This window comes from Canis lupus, chromosome 8, assembly GCF_011100685.1.
Source record: "Canis lupus familiaris isolate Mischka breed German Shepherd chromosome 8, alternate assembly UU_Cfam_GSD_1.0, whole genome shotgun sequence".
Taxonomy (NCBI): domain Eukaryota; kingdom Metazoa; phylum Chordata; class Mammalia; order Carnivora; family Canidae; genus Canis; species Canis lupus.
Genome location: NC_049229.1, coordinates 8,839,078 through 8,858,441, shown reverse-complemented (window position 1 = coordinate 8,858,441; position 19,364 = coordinate 8,839,078). Strand labels below are relative to the sequence as shown.

General features: G+C 35.5%; 1 long non-coding RNA gene across 3 annotated transcripts in view; it reads left to right on the top strand.

Annotated features, from left to right (window-relative positions):
- Nucleotides 1-19,364, top strand: part of LOC102154002 — a 261,351-nt gene that overhangs the window by 127,002 nt on the left and 114,985 nt on the right. For 2 of the 3 annotated variants that reach the window (XR_005362823.1, XR_005362822.1), the window contains exon 5: nucleotides 15,607-15,698. This is a non-coding gene — a long non-coding RNA (uncharacterized LOC102154002). Of the gene's footprint in view, nucleotides 1-8,884; nucleotides 8,985-15,606; nucleotides 15,699-19,364 lie in introns of those variants that run through there. The other variant, XR_005362824.1, reaches the window with a different exon arrangement.

Sequence of the window (19,364 nt, the reverse complement as noted above, 5' to 3'; positions counted from 1 at the left end):
AATACATTTATTTTTTATTGGTGTTCAATTTGCCAGCATATAGAATAACACCCAGTGCTCATCCCGTCAAGTGCCCACCTCAGCGCCCGTCACCCAGTCACCCGCACCCCCGCCCAACTCCCCACCCACCACCCCTTGTTCATTTCCCAGAGTTAGGAAAAACAAGTTTTAGTGTTTTTTAAAAGTTCTTCTTCAAGGACTGTTCTAGTTCTCTCTTCACTGTCACTAAAGTAATGCTGAACAAAAATCCTTCATGATGTGAATAATGAAAAATGTGTGTAGTTCTCTAAACTTAGGAGGTATATTACATTTGCCTTTGTGACTTTATTGGGTATTAGGTTGGGATTGTAGGGATCCCTGGGTGGCGCAGCGGTTTAGCACCTGTCTTTGGCCCAGGGCGCGATCCTGGGGACCCGGGATGGAATCCCACGTCGGGCTCCCGGTACATGGAGCCTGCTTCTCCCTCTGCCTGTGTCTCTGCCTCTCTCTCTCTCTCTCTCTCTCTGTGACTATCATAAATAAATAAAAATTAAAAAAAATAGGTTGGGATTGTGAATCATATTTAAAACATTACTGAAAAAAATAAAATAAAATAAAACATTACTGAATCCACCTACATAATTTTGCCCATAATGTATTCTAGAGTTTGAATATATGGTATTACTGGGTAAATATTTTGAGGATATGTAAATAACTTTACATATAATTATATTAGTGAGACGACATCACATAAATTATGCTTATAGAATGACATTTTGCCTGCATGCCCTTGCTAGTCAAATAAAATAAGTCAACCAAGTTTTAAAACTATCCAAACTGATTGACATCTTAGACACAGAATCAATTTGAAAATCCTTTTCACTTTGAGAGAATTATTCATTTAACAAATATTTGCAAACTTATTGTATGCCAGGCTCTGACACAACAATGAACCGAGGAGAAAAAGTTCCGAGCTTCATAGAACTTTAGTGGTGGAAATTATCAGAATAGGAATTTTAAAAATGCATCTCATTAAATGCTAAAGTTTTTTTTTTTTTTTAGATTTTATTTATTTAGTCATAGACACAGAGAGAGAGAGAGGCAGAGACACAGGCAGAGGCAGAAGCAGGCTCCACACAGGGAGCCTGACGTGGGACTCGATTCCGGGTCTCCAGGATCACACCCCAGGCTGCAGGCGGCGCCAAACCGCTGCGCCACCGGGGCTGCCCAATGCTAAAGGTTTTAATGGAAAAAGTAGACAATATGTAAGAACAGATGGATAAAGTGAGCAGAGAGATGAAATATTTAAGAAAGAATTAAAAAGAAATCTTAGGTATCAAAAACAGAGTAACAGAAATACATAATGCCTTGGTGGGTTTCTACAGTAGACTGGACACAACTGAGATCTGAGTATCTCTGAGCTTCAGGATATGACAGTAGAAACCTTCAAAACTGAAAAGCAAAGAGAAAAAGACTGATAAAAAGCAATATCCAAGAACTGTGGGACAACAATAAAAGATGTAACAGATACATAATGCCAATACCATCTAAAGCATTTCTGACTGAGAATTTACCCAAATTAATGTCAGATGCTATACCACAGATGCAGGAAGCACAGAGAATAAGAAGCAAGATAAATTTTAAAATCCTATATGTAGGTATATCATATTCAACTTCAGAAAAAATCAAAGATAAAGAAAACATCCTGAAAGAAGCCAGAGGGGGGGAAAAAAAACCCACATTGCCCATAGGAGAACATAGATAAGAATTATATCATTCTCAGAAACCACTCAGGCAAGAAGATAGAGAAGTGAAATATTTAGTGTTAAGAGAAAATAAGCTACTGCCCTAGGCTTCTGTGACCTGTGAAATTATCCTTCAAAAGTGAGGGGAAAATAAAGACTTCCTTAGATAAACAATAATTGAGAGAATAAGTAGAATAATACTTTGGGGAGGTTACATAATTGTCTACGTAGGAAATCCAAAAGAATTGACAAAAAAAAAAAAAAAAAAAAAACTCCCGAAACTAATGACAGATTATAACATGTTTGTAAGATTCAAGGTTAAATGTCATTTGCTTTCCAGAAACAGACCCCTACATACAGAGAACAAACTGATGGTTGCCAGAGGGGAAGGAGAGAGAGGCAAAATGGATGATGGGAAGTAGGAGATATAAGCTTCCACTTATGGAATGAGTAAGTCATGCAGATAAAAGCTATGGCATAAAGAATATAGTCAATGGTATTATAATGATGTTGTTTGGTGACAGATGGTAGCTACACTTGTGGTGAGCATAGTATAACATATAGGCTTGTCACATCACCATGTTACATACCTGCAACTAATGTAACATTGCATATCATACTTCAATAAAAAGAAAATTGTTTTTCCATATACCAGCAATGAGCAAGTAGAATTTGAAATTAAAAACAGTATTATTTACATTAATACCACAAAAAATGAAATACTTAGGTATAGATCTGACAAAACATGTACAAGATCTATGTGAGGAAAGCCATAAGACTCTGATGAACAGAATCAACTGAATAAATGAAGAGATATTCTATGTTTATGTATTAGGAAGACCCACTAGTGTCAAAATGTAAGTTCTTCCCAATTGATCTGTAGATCCATTACAACTCCAATCAAAATCCCCCTAGGTTGTGGATATGAACAAACTGATTCTAAAGTTTATATGGAGATTCAAATGACCCGTAATATCCAACTGAATATTGAAGATGTAGAAAATCAGAGAAGTGATATTGCCTGACTTATGACTTACTTTAAAGCTATAGTATAAGGTGGGGTATTGGTGAAAGAATAAACAAGTGGATCATAGAAATAGAACAGAGACTCAAAATCAGACCCACATAAATATAGTTAACTGATCTTTGACAAAAGGAGCAAAGAAATACCATGGGGAAAAGGCACTCTTCGAGCAAATGGTGCTGAAACAACTGGATATCCACATGCAAAAAAATAAATCTAGACATAGAGCTTATACTCTTCATAAAAATTAACTTTAAATGCTTCACAAACCTAAATGTAAAATGCAAAATTATAAAACTCCTAGAATATATAATAGAGAAAACCTAGGTAACTGTGGATATGGCAGTGACTTTTTGATCTAACACAAAAGTCATGATCCATGAAAAAAAAACAATTGATTTTCTGGACTTTATTAAAATTAAAAAACTCTACTGTGGAAAAGACAATGTCAAGAGAATGAGAAGATAAGCCAAAGACTAGGAGAAATTGTTTATAGGAGAAACGTCTGATAATGGACTTTTATCCAAAATATACAAAAAAACTCTTAAAACTCAGCAATAAGAAAATAACTTGATTAAAACATGGGCAAAAGACTTGAACAAACTTTGACTAGAGAAGATATACAGAAAGCAAGTAAGTATATGAAGAGAGATTCAACATTCTATGTCTTTAGGTAACTGAAAATCAAAACAATGAGCTACCACTACACATCTATTAGTATGGCCAAGATCCTAGACATTGGACATACTGAAGCCTAGCAAGTATGGAGAGTAACTGGAATTCTCATTTATTGCTGGAGTGAATACAAAGTGTTAAAACCACTTTGTTAGACAGTTTGGCAATTTCTTACTAAAGATGTTCATACTATATTATCCAGCAACTCTACTTCTTAGTGTTTACTTATACTAATGAAAACATATCCACATAAAACCTGCATGTGGATGTTTATAGCAGCTTTATTCATATTGCTGAAACTTAGAAGTACTACAATGCCCCTCAGTAGGAGAATTGGTAAACTGTGATACATCTAGAGAATGGAATATCATTCAATGCTAAAAATAAATGAATTGTAAAGACACTGAAAGACACAGAGGAAATCTAAATACATATTCCTAAGTTAAAAAAAAAAAAGCCAGTCAGAGAAGGCTACATGCTGTATGACTCTAACTATATGTCATTGAAAAAGCAAAACTCTGTAGACAGTACAAAGATCAGCGATTGCCAGGAATTGGAGAGGAAGAAGAGGTAAATAAGGAAAGCACAAAGGATATTTGGGGCAATGAGATTATTTGATATGATACTATCATGGTAGATGCATGTCATTATATATTTGTACAACACCATGAGTCATCCTTAACATAAACTATAGACTGTGGGTGTTAATGTGTCAATGTAAGTTCATCAAACATAGATAACAAATGCACTATTATGGTGTGGGATGTGAATAGTGAGGGAGATTATACACTTGTGAGAATAGGGAAGTATACAGGTACTCCCTACCTTTTTTTTTTTTTTTTGCTGAGAACAAAAAACTGCTCTAAAAATTTATATTTAAAAAAAATGAAATGGTGTGACTGAATTTTCTAATGAAATATTCTGGTGGAAAAAAGTCAAAAATATCTAATTTTTCAGAATTCTATGTATTTCCATGAAACACAAAACTATAAAATATAGAGATAAAACATATAATTTATTTTCATGTGGATTTACAATTGGGTTTACAATTTATATAATGAAAGACAATAAGAAATTGTACTTTTTTATAAATTTATTTTTTATTGGTGTTCAATTTACCAACATACAGAATAACACCCAGTGCTCATCCCGTCAAGTGCCCCCCTCAGTGCCCGTCACCCATTCACCCCCAACCCCCACCCTCCTCCCCTTCCACCACCCCTAGTTCGTTTCCCAGAGTTAGGAGTCTCTCATGTTCTGTCTCCCTTTCTGATATTTCCCACTCATTTCTTCTCCCTTCCCTTATGTTCCCTTTCACTATTATTTATATAGTGAAATGAATGAGAACATACAATGTTTGTCCTTCTCCGATTGACTTACTTCACTCAGCATAATACCCTCCAGTTCCATCCACGTTGAAGCAAATGGTGGGTATTTGTCGTTTCTAATGGCTGAGGAATATTCTATTGTATACATAGACCACATCTTCTTGATCCATTCATCTTTTGATGGACACCGAGGCTCCTTCCACAGTTTGGCTATTGTGGACATTGCTGCTAGAAACATCGGGGTGCAGGTGTCCCAGTGTTTCATTGCATCTGTATCTTTGGGGTAAATCCCCAGGAGTGCAATTGCTGGGTCGTAGGGTAGCTCTATTTTTAACTCTTTGAGGAACCTCCACACAGTTTCCCAGAGTGGCTGCACCAGTTCACATTCGCACCAACAGTGCAAGAGGGTTCCCTTTTCTCCGCATCCTCTCCAACATTTGTGGTTTCCTGCCTTGTTAATGTTCCCCATTCTCACTGGTGTGAGGTGGTATCTCATTGTGGTTTTGATTTGTATTTCCCTGATGGCAAGTGATGCAGAGCATTTTCTCATGTGCTTGTTGGCCATGTCTATGTCTTCCTCTGTGAGATTTCTGTTCATGTCTTTTGCCCATTTCATGATTGGATTGTTTGTTTCTTTTCTGTTGAGTTTAATAAGTTCTTTATAGATCTTGGGTACTAGCCCTTTATCTGATATGTCATTTGCAAATATCTTCTCCCATTCTGTAGGTTGTCTTTTAGTTTTGTTGACTGTATCCTTTGCTGTGCAAAAGCTTCTTATCTTGATGAAGTCCCAATAGTTCATTTTTGCTTTTGTTTCTCTTGCCTTCATGGATGTATCTTGCAAGAAGTTACTGTGGCCAAGTTCAAAAAGGTGTTGCCTGTGTTCTCCTCTAGGATTTTGATGGAATCTTGTCTCACATTTAGATCTTTCATCTATTTTTTTTGTTTTTTTGTTTTTTATTTTTATTTATGATAGTCAAACAGAGAGAGAGAGAGAGAGGCAGAGACATAGGCAGAGGGAGAAGCAGGCTCCATGCACCAGGAGCCCGACGTGGGATTAGATCCCGGGTCTCCAGGATCGCGCCCTGGGCCAAAGGCAGGCACCAAACCGCTGCGCCACCCAGGGATCCCTTTTCATCCATTTTGAGTTTATCTTTGTGTATGGTGCAAAAGAGTGGTCTAGTTTCATTCTTCTGCATGTGGATGTCCAATTTTCCCAGCACCATTTATTGAAGAGACTGTCTTTTTTCCAGTGGATAGTCTTTCCTCCTTTGTCGAATATTAGTTGACCATAAAGTTCAGGGTCCACTTCTGGATTCTCTCTTTTGTTCCATTGATCTATGTGTCTGTTTTTGTGCCAGTACCACACTGTATTGATGACCACAGCTTTGTAGTACAACCTGAAATCTGGCATTGTGATGCCCCCAGATATGGTTTTCTTTTTTAATATTTCCCTGGCTATTCGAGGTCTTTTCTGATTCCACACAAATCTTAAAATAATTTGTTCCAACTCTCTGAAGAAAGTCCATGGTATTTTGATAGGGATTGCATTAAATGTGTAAATTGCCCTGGGTAACATTGACATTTTCACAATATTAATTCTTCCAATCCATGAGCATGGAATATTTTGTGTCTTCCTCAATTTCTTTCAGAAGTGTTCTGTAGTTTTTAGGGTATAGATCCTTTACCTCTTTGGTTAGGTTTATTCCTAGGTATCATGCTTTTGGGTGCAATTGTAGATGGGATTGACTCCTTAATTTCTCTTTCTTCAGTCTCACTGTTAGTGTATAGAAATGCCACTGATTTCTGGGCATTGATTTTGTATCCTGCCACACTGCCAAATTGCTGTATGAGTTCTAGCAATCTTGGGGTGGAGACTTTTGAGTTTTCTATGTAGAGTATCATGTCATTGGCGAAGAGGGAGAGTTTGACTTCTTCTTTGCCAATTTGAATGTCTTTAATGTCTTTTTGTTGTCTGATTGCTGAGGCTAGGACTTCCAGTACTATGTTGAATAGCAGTGGTGAGAGTGGACATCCCTGTCTTGTTCCTGATCTTAGGGGAAAGGCTCCCAGTGCTTCCCCACTGAGAATTATATTTGCTGTGTGCTTTTCATAGATGGCTTTTAAGATGTCGAGGAATGTTCCCTCTATCCCTACACTCTGAAGACTATTGATCAGGAATGGATGCTATATTTTGTCAAATGCTTTCTCTGTATCTATTGAGAGGATCATATGGTTCTTGTTTTTTTCTCTTGCTGATATGATGAATCACATTGATTGTTTTATGAGTGTTGAACCAGCCTTGCATCCCAGGGGTAAATCCTACTTGGTCATGGACCCATCTTTTTGCTGTCTACAAGAGACTCATTTTAGACATAAGGACACCTACAGCCTGAAAATAAAAGGTTGGAGAACCACGTATCATTCAAATGGTCCTCAAAAGAAAGCAGGGGTAGCCATCCTTATATCAGATAAACTAAAGTTTATCCCGAAGACTGTAGTGAGAGATGAAGAGGGACACTATATCATACTTAAAGGATCTATCCAAGAAGAGGACTTAACAATAATCAATATATATGCCCCAAATGTGGGACCTGCCAAATATATCAATTAATAACCCAAGTTAAGACAGATTAGATAATAATACACTTATACTTGGTGACTTCAATGTAGCGCTTTCTACATTCGATAGGTCTTCTAAGCACAACATCTCCAAAGAAACAAGAGCTTTAAATGATACACTGGACCAGATGGATTTCACAGTTATCTACAGAACTTTACATCCAAATGCAAATGAATACACATTCTTCTCAAGTGCACATGGAACTTTCTGCAGAATAGACCACATACTGGGTCACAAATCAGGTCTGAACCGATACCAAAAGATTGGGATCATCCCCTGCATATTCTCAGACCATAATACCTTGAAATTAGAACTAAATCACAAGGAGAAGTTTGGAAAGGTTTCAAACACGTGGAGGTTAAGGACCATCCTGCTAAAAGATGAAAGGGTCAACCAGGAAATTAAGGAAGAATTAAGAAGATTCATGGAAACTAATAAGAATGAAGATACAACAATTCAAAATCTTTGGGATGCAGCAAAAGCAGTCCTGAGGGGGAAATTCATCGCAATACAAGCATCCATTAAAAAACCGGAAAGAACTCAAATACAAAAGCTAACCTTACACCTAAAGGAGCTAGAGAAAAAACAGCAAATAGATCCTACACCCAGCAGAAGAGAGTTAATAAAGATTTGAGCAGAACTCAATGGAATAGAGACCAGAAGAACTGTGGAACAGATCAACAAAACCAGGAATTGGTTCTTTGAAAGAATTAATAAGATAGATAAACCATTAGCCAGCCTTATTAAAAAGAAGAGAGAGAAGACTCAAATTAATAAAATCATGAATGAGAAAGGAGAGATCACTACCAACACCAAGGAAATACAAATGATTTTAAAAACATATTATGAACAGCCACACACCAATAAATTAGTCAATCTAGAAGAAATGGATGCATTCCTGGAAAGCCACAAACTACCAAAACTGGAACTGGAAGAAATAGAAAATCTGAACAGGCCGATATCCAGGGAGGAAATTGAAGCAGTCATCCAAAACCTCCCAAGACACAAAAGTCCAGGGCCAGATGAATTCCCAGGGGAATTCTATCAACCGTTTAAAGAAGAAACCACACCTATTCTACTAAAGCTGTGTGGAAAGATAGAAAGAGATGGAGTACTTCCAAACTCGTTCTATGAGGCCAGCATCACCTTAATTCCAAAACCAGACAAAGACCCCACCAAAAAAGGAGAATTATAGACCAATATTTCTGATGAGCATGGATGCAAAAATTCTCAACAAGATACTAGCCAATAGGATACAACAATACATTAAGAAATTGTTCTTTTTTTAAAGAGGGTCTTCAGGGTAGTATTAGCAGTTGAGATAAAACTGAAACACAAGACAAGCCTCGTCAATGTTGGTGGGAAATTGGATGAATTTAAAAAACATCGGAGGGACACGTGGGACAAAGTTTGTGACGTAAGGTTCAGATTGAAAATAATTGGCTACAGATTATGCTATAGTCTGACTCCGTGGAATCAAAGTATATGATGAGGCGCTATTATTTTTCAGGTTTATAACCTTTCTGAGCTAAGGAACTGTATGTGAAAGCCGAGCATCCTGAAAGCTATGAAGAAATGTTTCTTCCATTTAAAAGAAAACAAAGTAGAAGGTAAATAATTATTGACAGTTTCCACTGGGAGCTTTAAGCGGTTTCTTTTTCTCTACCAGTTTTTTTTTTTTCCTTCCTATATAGTCACTCACAGTTCTGTTATTTTCTTCTTACGCAGGGCTAATGGGCGGATGACATAAAGTGTAAAGTGCTAAGGTGATGGAATTATCAGAGTAGATACTGTCATTAGCTATGTGTATTCATACTCATAGATTAGTACACAAACCACTTTCTTCAGATCTCACCATCTAGAGCTATGTAGACCATGCTTAAATTCAGGCAGCCTTGGTGGCACTGCGGTTTAGCGCCGCCTGCAGCCCAGGGCGTGGTCCTGGAGACCCTGCATCAAGTCCCAGGTAGGGCTCTCTGCATGGAGCCTGCTTCTCCCTCTGCCTGTGTCTCTGCCTCTCTCTTTCTGCATCTCTATGGATGAATAAATAAAAAAGAAAATGCTTAAATTCATTCACTTAGTCATCCATTCAATGATTATTTATTGAGCACTTATTATGTGCAAGGTGCTACTACTCTGGGATATAGTCCTAAGCATAAGAAGAATCACTTTGCCCTTATGGAACTTACTGTTGACTGGAAGAGATGGACATTAACCAAATAATCACATACAATGTCAAGGGCTAGGGTGAGGCAGTGCATAAGAGTGTACATAGAAACTCAGCTTTGGGAAGTCAGAGAAAAAGTGTCCCTAAAGAAGCATAAATTAAGCTGAAGTCAAAGAATAAATAGCAGTTATCTGGTGGAAGAGGGCAAAAAGAGCAGTCCAGGTAAAAAATATTTAGTTAAACATATTGGCCTAGACAGGGCTTAATATGAGTTTACTATCAACATGTAACAGTAAATAATAGAATAATTACTTACACAAAAGATAACAACTTACTTTTCATTAAACATTTTTTTCAAACTCTAAAAGTATTAAATTGGCTCTGTTACGGAGATGAGATCATGAGTGGATCTTTTTTCTTTTATTTCCTAATTTCTAAATATAGTTGAAATTATTTCATATAATGGGAATATTTTATGAAAAAAACAAACAAAATAATTGCATTACCTCTATTGTATTTTATTAAATAGCTTGTATCCTTGCTTCTTTATTAAAAATATTTAGCATATAATGCTTTATTTCAATTAATGTATACTGAATTTTCTCAAAGATACTACATTCTTTTAAATGTCTCTGTTTATAACCTAGGCCATTCTTGGCCCAGAGGCCAGCCTTATAAGGGGAAGGGGTGCTGTACCCCAAGACGGACCTTGAGACCAGTCAGAATGCTCATTATCAGTCCAATTATCCCCTGATAATTGGCCTGCCTGTGGGAATAATAGGCTGGGATGATTTAATTCAGTCCTGATATATTTATATTTATACAATCCTACACACTGCATTCTAAACTTCTTAACTTTTCCCTAAATAATGGAAGAATCTGATTCTAGCTGTTAGAATACTTTATTTGCTCAATATTTAACTTCCTTTAGACACTGAAGAACCACTCTACTGAGACCCAGGGAATGTTTCTTGTTTGTACTAAACTTTGCAGTGTTGGCAATAAATCTTACATAATGTCCAGCTTTCTTATTTTGTCCCTTTACAGCATTCTCCAAAAAGACAAATCTCCCTTGGACTCTGCGAAATTTCGTCATAGGATAACACTCTTAGAATGGAGTCACTTGGCTTGTAAATGCTTACCAGCATTTCAACACTTCTAGATGACTGGCTGATGTCCAAATGAGTCTAGGAAATAGCCAAGAAGAGGAATTGTGATGGAATTTTACAGAGGATAGGGTATTTGCTTTTGTGTGTTTCTTGAAATAATTAGGTTGAATTAGGTTACACTCATGGTATAGTGTTTTAAAGTTTCCAAGTTGAGATTCCAGTATCCTTACTTTTTTGTATCTTGTGCTCCTGAAATATGTTAGCAGGTGGAGATGTTTGCATCCTCTAGATCTGTTTTTTTTTAGATGCATAAATTTATCTGTTTAATAAATAGTTCATACACTGGCCAGAAACCAAGTGGACAAACTGTACTCACTAACCTTTTAATACTTGGCTCTTTTGTATAATGACCCAGCCCATTATTAGATAATGAAAGAGTGTATGAGAAAGTGGGAGATTATTTATGATGGAAACAAAATGAAACTAATGGGACAAGATTTGAAAGCTGTGATGCATGAAAGGTGCTATGCAGGCAGCTTTGGCACCATGACAAGCAGAGAGAAAGGCTCAGTGGGAAGCAGCAGTGTGAACATGACTATGAAAAAGAAAGAATGGATTTCCTGAATGAATCCTTGCCATCTGGTGTTTGTTTAATACACAATGAAGGTCAAATGGCTACTGATCCTTTTTTCTATAGTCCAGTGACTACAAGAATGAGAGGAATCAATGAGTTTATCGATATGTCTGGAAATGACTCACCATATGATCTGATTGAGTCAATAAAACTGAAGTAACTTGTCATTAGTCTTTCAAGTGTGGTTTGGATCTATGACTACAATTCTGTATTTCTTCTTTCTTTTTCTTTACTTTTTTTTAAGCCAATTTTCTGAATTAAACGTGAGTGGTACTTTTTTCAAGATTAATGTTTTGAAGCATTTAATTTTATAGGTAGGTAAGATTAATAGGAAGGGTCAGGAAAAAGTCTCTGATAAAGCTGAATGTGTCTCCTATTTTCAAATGATCTGGTAAACATTTGTTTCTGTTGATTAGTGGTGTGGATTAAGGGATTTTTTTTTCCACTTTGCCTTTTCTGTGTATGAGATTGATTACACACCTATTTTATGTAACTATTCCTAGGGGACATATTAACTTTTGGTGAAATATGTTTTTTAGCATTATATGTAAACAGCATACGCTTTGGGAAAGTCATATGTAAGTCCAAAAGATTATTTTATGTAACATTCTCTTTCCCACAGGTTGTTTCAGGAATGTACTTCCACAGTATGATCCTGGAACTCTTACCCTCTACTACTAAAGATTCAGGGTTTTCTATTGAGTTCCTTTCGAAAGACTAAAATAAAAGATATTTTTCTCACATTAATATTTCTCAGCTGCCATGAAAAGAGGGATAGGAGAAGCCAAAAATAGAGGAGCCAGCTGTGGGAGGCTACTTTTTTCTTTTTTTTTCTTTCAGGACAACTCAGAAAAGTCTTTCAAATTCATTCCATAAAGAGTGTGTTAAAACAAATACTGTTTCACGTGCTTGAATGCTATACTTTAGAAGCTGATATACACTCAACTATGACACAGTGAATGTTATCTGACTGTAGTAGTAGTAGAATTGGTAAGTTTGTCTCTCTGGTGGATCTGTTTATTATTCTTTATCTCCTGTTTTTTGAAAAGACTCTTTACTGAAACTAGTTAATTAAGGGTGAGGCAATTACGAAAAAAATACTGTTCTTTCTCAAGTAGAGTCAATGTGCTTGATTCTAGATGCCACAAATTTTGTTGGTGTTTTGAGTTTTGTTCCCCTGAGTATCAAAGTATTACATGTGAATGGAAAAGCAAAGAATCACCCATCATTCCAGTATGCAAAGTCACCGTATTTAAAATATTCGTTTCTTGGGTGGGGGTGACTGGGTGACAGGCACTGAAGGGGGCACTTGATGGGATGAGCACTGGGTGTTATGCTATATGTTGGCAACTTGAACTTCAATAAAAAAAATTAAAAATAAAAAAATAAACAAAATATTCTCTTCTTTATTTTTCAATTTTTTTCTTTCTTTAACTGAGCTAGTACGGTAAATGTAACTTTATAATGTGATTTTTTTTTGTTATTTTTGCTTAATATTTTATCTGTTTTTTTTTTATTTTTTATTTTATTTTATTTTTTGGCCCATGAAGCTTTGTCTGCAACTCTCATGCCTAGGTAAACTTCTTAACTTCTTACTCCCTTCCACTGCTCTGTGATATTATAGTCTAACATAGTACTTTTAGTATTGTGTTCATATTTTTTTTTAATTTACTAGTTGTAAAAACTTAGAAAACAAGAACCTACATTTTATGTCTTTTGCAATATTAAAAAAATGAGAGTTTTGATTAAAGAGCAGAAGATACGTCATCGTTAGAACTGCATTTGCACTGGGGATATTAAGACAGAGGACTGTGTTTCAGATTTCAACAGAAATCATGTGTTTCTTGTATTTAGTAAAAACTTGAATTCTATAACACGAGGATGCTTAAAACCTCAAGATGCTAATATTCTATTTGATTGACAAATAAACTGCTTAATGGCTGGGTATGCCTTGCCCTCAAGTGTAAAGTCAGTGAATTAGTGTGGTTCATTCCTGGGTAAACAATGATATTAGCTTTTATGACCAACTGGCCTTCATTGTTTTAGACTAGCATCATTTATTTATTTTTTTTTACTAGCATCATTTATATATGTTTTTTTCCAGCTTTATTGGGATATTATTGGCATATAACACATGTTACTGTAAGTTGTACAATATAATGATTTCGTATGCATGTATATTATAAAATGTTTACCACAGTAAGGTTAGTTAACACATCCATGGCCTTACATGGTTACCACTTTTATTTTTTATTTATTTATTTTTAAGATTTTTATTTATTTATTCTTGAGAGACACACAGAGAGAAAGGCAGAGATATAGGTAGAGGGAGAAGCAGGCTCCTTGAGGGGGGCCTGATGTGGGACTCAATCCCAGGACCTCAAGATCACGACCTAAGCCAAAGGCAGGCAGACACTTAGACACTGAGCCACCCAGGTGCCCCATAATTACCACTTTTAAATGAATACGCAGTGGTAACTTTTAAGATGAACTCTCTTAGCAATTTTCAGGTACATAATACAGCATTGTTGATTATAGTTACCATGCTGTAATTCGATTCCAGAACTTAATCTTATGGCTGGAAATGTGTATCTCTTTAGCAACATCTCCCTATTTCCCCCACACTCTGGCAACCACATTCTACTCTGTTTCTATGAGTTGGGCTTTGTTAGATTCCACATGAAAGTGAGAACATACACTATTTGTCTTTCTCTGTCTGACTTATTTTACTTAGCATAATGCCCTGCAGGTCCATGAATGTTGTCACAGAAAGCAGGCTTTCCTTCTTTTTTATGAAATTGACCACCATTTAAAGGCCTTGGAGGTCTTTTGGTAGCAAATGCCAGTAAGGTAGGTTGACAGGTCGACAGAGCTGTGGATGCTCTACTTATACTCTTAGATGACTTAGAAGATAACTGGATTCAGTTGGGGCTTGCAAATCCCAAGACTATAGAAATGACTTTCAGGTTAATTGCTTTGGATTTTCTCAATGTGAAAGGTGCAATAGAAATGTCAAAATGTGAGTACTGTTATTATATTCTCTGTTATCAACCAATAGCTTTACCTTTTATAACTCATTTATTCAAAAGTTGGCATAAAACTAAGAAGCGGTTCTATATTCAAACTTTGACTAAAGAAAAAGTAAATTTGGGATTTATTCAGCATAAATAAACTTCATCATATATCATTTTTTTTCAAATCCATGGATTTTAACTGTATGGCTATTTTGCCTGCTGTTCTTTTTTGAAACAAAAAATATGTGGGTACATATTGTTTTAACAGACGGATGTTGGGATTATGCAAATAACTAGTAATTTTAACTATAGGAACTCTTTATTATGTCTCTGCTGTGCTTGCTTGTCATTTTCTAGGATGTGATTCATTAGATTAAAAATATGGTTCTTCATCTATTTTCTATGTCTCCTTTTCCTTTGGATAATAAAGACTGACATTAAAACATATGACTTCCCAAAGACATAACCTAATACCAAACATATTAGTGAAAATATTTGCTTGAGTCCCTGAAATCTAGAAATTCTCTATGAGCTACAAATTCTATAATCTTACCAAAGATACTGTTTTCTCAGAATTGGTTTCCCATCTTCTTCCATTGTTCTAGGATCTAGAATAAACTAAGAACATTAAGAAGTTCATAGTTTCCCATAAACACCAAGTACAAGAGAGAGAGAGTGATTTTTACTTATGAGATTGAATTTTATCAAAATTGACACCTGTTCACTTAAGTCTGCCCTGAAGAAATTCATATCTGGCATATGGGTTACTACTTTGTCATACTGAAAAGCCACAAAGCTTGTCAATTTTGTTTCAGAGTACCATTGGGGTTGCCTCTAGCCTTATGCCTCCCTGTGAGAATATTTTGTTTAGGGTTATTTTCTCTCAAAAAGTGTTTATACAAGGTATATAAGAAATATACTCCTTAGATTATTATGTTATTGGTGGTATTATTATTATTATTATTATTATTATTATTATTATTATTTTGCTCCTGGGTTAGCCCCCCAAAACTGAAAGTTTCTGGAGGAAATTATCAGTAACTAAGTTTTAGGACTTTCCCTTATGGTTATGTGCAATCTGACTTTCTTTGGTTACTGACCATTCTATGGTGGGAAAGAGCAAGACTGCAGGCATGGTTGATTAAAAACAGGTTGGTGAATGCTATACATGTAATGTGGACAAAGTCAAATATCAGCCCGGCACTTCTACACTGAGTAAATCTGAACTCTTTTTCTCACCTGGAAATTGTCAGACTTACCTAGTCTAACATCTATTAAGTCTTAATCTATTTCTTTTACGTTTTTTAGGACTGAGAAATGAATAGGAAACTCAGTGGGTTGGAGAGTACTTAAATGCCGTGGGCCTTTAAGGAAATTCTACTGAAATCAATATAACTAAGGTAAAAGAAACCTCCATTTTAAAAATCTCTGTTTTTCAAAATTTAATATTTGGCACCTCTTTCTTTTAAAATTTTTTTCAAGTTTTTATTTACTTTCTTGTTAATTAACATGCAGTGGAACATTAGTTTCAGGTGTAGAATCTAGTGATTCATCACTTACATACGATACCCAATGATCATCCCCAACCAGTAGATTTGACACATCTTAAATAATTACTTAATTTTCAAAAATTCTTATAAAAAAGCTCTCCCAGGTAAACTATGCATAGCTTAAATATCTGAGTTACCATCCCAGGCTCCTCTGTGCTATGGAGTATATGGGAATGCGATAATGGGAATGAGATTATGAGAATGCGATAACCTCAGAAGGATGCACTTTTGGGGTTTTTTTGCTCTGAAATTCCATCCTTCTCTTTCTATGAGTTGCATTGACTTAATTTATTGTGTACTTTTGAAAGAAAATATTAAAAATCAACTGTGTCAAATGCCAAGAAATGTATGTGCATGGATATTGTGTTTTCTAATAATTTTCTAGGTAGTTGAGAACCTAGTGAGTAATATAACTCTCCTAAAAATCGTTTGGCTCAGCTTTTGAGCAGAATCTCCTAAAGGCTTTGTGAGAGGGGTGGGTAAGTCTCATTTCAGTCTGAGATTGAAATGAAGGATATTTTACTCTGGAAAAAAGAGTACATGTAGATTTTTTTGGCCTGGTGTTTATTCAGCTAGGGTCCCACCTAATGGGCAATCAACAAAACAAGCAGAGGGAAATTCTAACAGCACAAAAGCTTTGAGTAGGAAGATGTTCAGAGAGGATCAGATAATTAACCCCAAGAAGTTGGGTTCAGTGCCTTTATTGGGGAGATTACAGAGATAAAATAAGGTCATTTCTCTTGTATAGAAGAAGATAGAGGGGTCAGGAACTTAGAAACATGGAGAGGGAAGAGAGCAAGAAAGGACATGGTATTACTCTTCATTTTCTGCTGTGCGACAAAGGTCAAAATGATGGCACTTCTGGACTTTGAAGAGATATGATCTTTCTTTATTGGGATTAAGTTCCCAAAGGCACATTGACTGAACTTCCTAAAAGTAGCAATGGACGTTTCAGAATGAACTTCTAAAGCACAAGGGTCCTTGACTCCAGGCTGAAAGTTTCCCAGCTGAACTAAGCGATAGAGAACTACCCTGGTAATCCATTTGACCAAAACTGTATCAAGCAATATGGCCTATTTACAGACATCCTTTAGGGCTTTAACCTCTCAAAATGTCAAGACATTCATTACACATAAAAATAATATTTATGTATTCTTAGCCAAATATGCCAACACTATCTTTTCAATAATAGATCTAAATCTAAATTCAGAAAATAAGATAATATTTTTCTATGTATTTTACCTATTTTACCAACAGTGCCATAGGAATTGGGTTTTTTTTTTGCACAGTTTTAGAGAGTCTAAGCATTTTCTTATAATAAATACCTTAGTTTTTTCCACAGATCCATCAGGGAATCCCATGCACATGCAATTCAAATCAAAATGATATATGAAGGAGAGTATTTTATTTGATTTAATGACCAATTCTCATTTTATTCTGACCATAGTTTCAATTGGTCTTCATAAAGCCTTTTTTTGAATCTAAATAAAATCTGTCCATGGAAAAACCTGCTAATTTTTGTTCTGTAGCTCTTACAAGTTGTTTTGTGTGTGTATATATGTGTGTGTTTTTGCTGTTGTGTGTGTGTGTATATATATATGCATATATATATATATATAATCTTAACATTTTCTATTTCATAATATTGAGGTTTGTAGTTTCTAATTTGAATTAAAAGAAATCAGTGGGGACTGTATGGTGTTGAGTGACAAATTTAAAGTTCTTGCTGTTTACAAAGACAGATAAATTTATATATATATATATATATGAGGTTTGTTTTGGGGGGATATGAATTTTATAAATACTGACACATTCTATTTACCACATTTTTATTACTTTTTTCCATATCATAGCCCTATCGAGCTCTATCTTAGGAATTAGCTACAATGTTTGAAGAAAATTTTTTTTTTAAGTTTGGAAATCTACAGAAGTGAAGAAAGTACTTTCTTTCATCAAATTTGAATGAAGAACAAGCTTAAGAATTTTACACATCTTTGAATTCTAGTGACATCAACAGTTACAAATCAAGTTTCTTCCCTGCCTTATTTGGGATGTATGCAAACTGAGTTAATATAGTTCGTCATTTTTCACTCAGAGAAATTTTATGACTTCATTTTTAGAAATGAACTCAAATTCAATTCTCCCTTGATTGAGTGACTAAGGCAGTGACTTCACCATGGTATATTGTGAAGGAGAAAAAAGTATCGATGAGTCACAGAAAGTTTTGATTAAAGCATAGATTTTATTCCACTTAGTGATTCATTTGTGACTTTTCTTTCTCTGCTGCTTTAAATGTTTCATTCCCCCTCACTCAAAACAAGGAGAACAGGGGCTGAAAAAATATGAATGTCTTCTCTCTTCACTGTAAAAAAGCAGAGAGGTGAGGATCATAGCAGAGAAGCTTTTCCTAAATGGGCTTTGTCCCAGAGTTCTCAGGATCTCCCTTTCTTTAAATAATGAAGCTAAGGTAATTATCATGTCTAAAGACTGAGTTTTTTTTCAAGAATGTATAAGAGATTGGTTATGGTAAGATCAGGGACAGAATTGGTGCTCTGCTTCTACTGATATTCTTGAGGTAATTACTGAGATTGTTTCTCTGTGCAAACCAACCCTCCATCTTCTATTTAGGGCTTTATGACAGCCTCCCTGCCTTACAGGCAACTGAAGTTGGCTGATGTTGAGGCTAAACTTGGTCTGTAGGTGTGTGCATGGTGATGATGGTAAAAAAAAATCATAATAATTTTATTCAGATCAGTGAACAATTTTCTGCGATTTTGACACACTCTTACCATATTTTGGAAAACATATTGTCTGTCCCAAAGTAAATGGTCTAATTAATTTTTTTCTAAAAGGATCAGACCTATTAATAATGATAAATAAAATGTAGGTTTTTTTTTTAATTCTGAAAAATGAAAGTTTAAGTAACCAGAATAGGCATAAAATTTTGGTTTTATATTACTTGGTATGATGATAAGGTTCAAATATTGTATTTAAGAATGTCAGGGTGGATGATGGATTTGGCACATATAGCATTCTTCTAATGATTGTGAAGCTGTCTTCTGTGTTATAAATAGGAAGAAGATAAAAATGCCCTGCCTGGTCCTCAGGTCATGCTAACAATGATAAAACAGCATGCATGAAAACTCACTATTTTTCATTCTTTCATGTAACAAGTATACCAAATACCTTCTCTGTTTTATATGAATAATATATCATTCTGGACTATATATTTAAAGAGCAGATAGGCAAATTTACTGATATTCTTTGAGATTGTGTGAGTTCCTCAGAAATTCAAATACCTAAGAGAAAATGTAATTTAAGAGTAAGCTTTATTTCTTTTTGTTATTTGATAGTATTTCATAATTATAATTCTCACTATAATAAAATCTAACCAAATAGCATTTTGAGTGGCATAGAAAATAGCTTCTAGGGATCCCTGGGTGGCGCAGCGGTTTGGCGCCTGCCTTTGGCCCAGGGCGTGATCCTGGAGACCCGGGATCGAATCCCATATCGGGC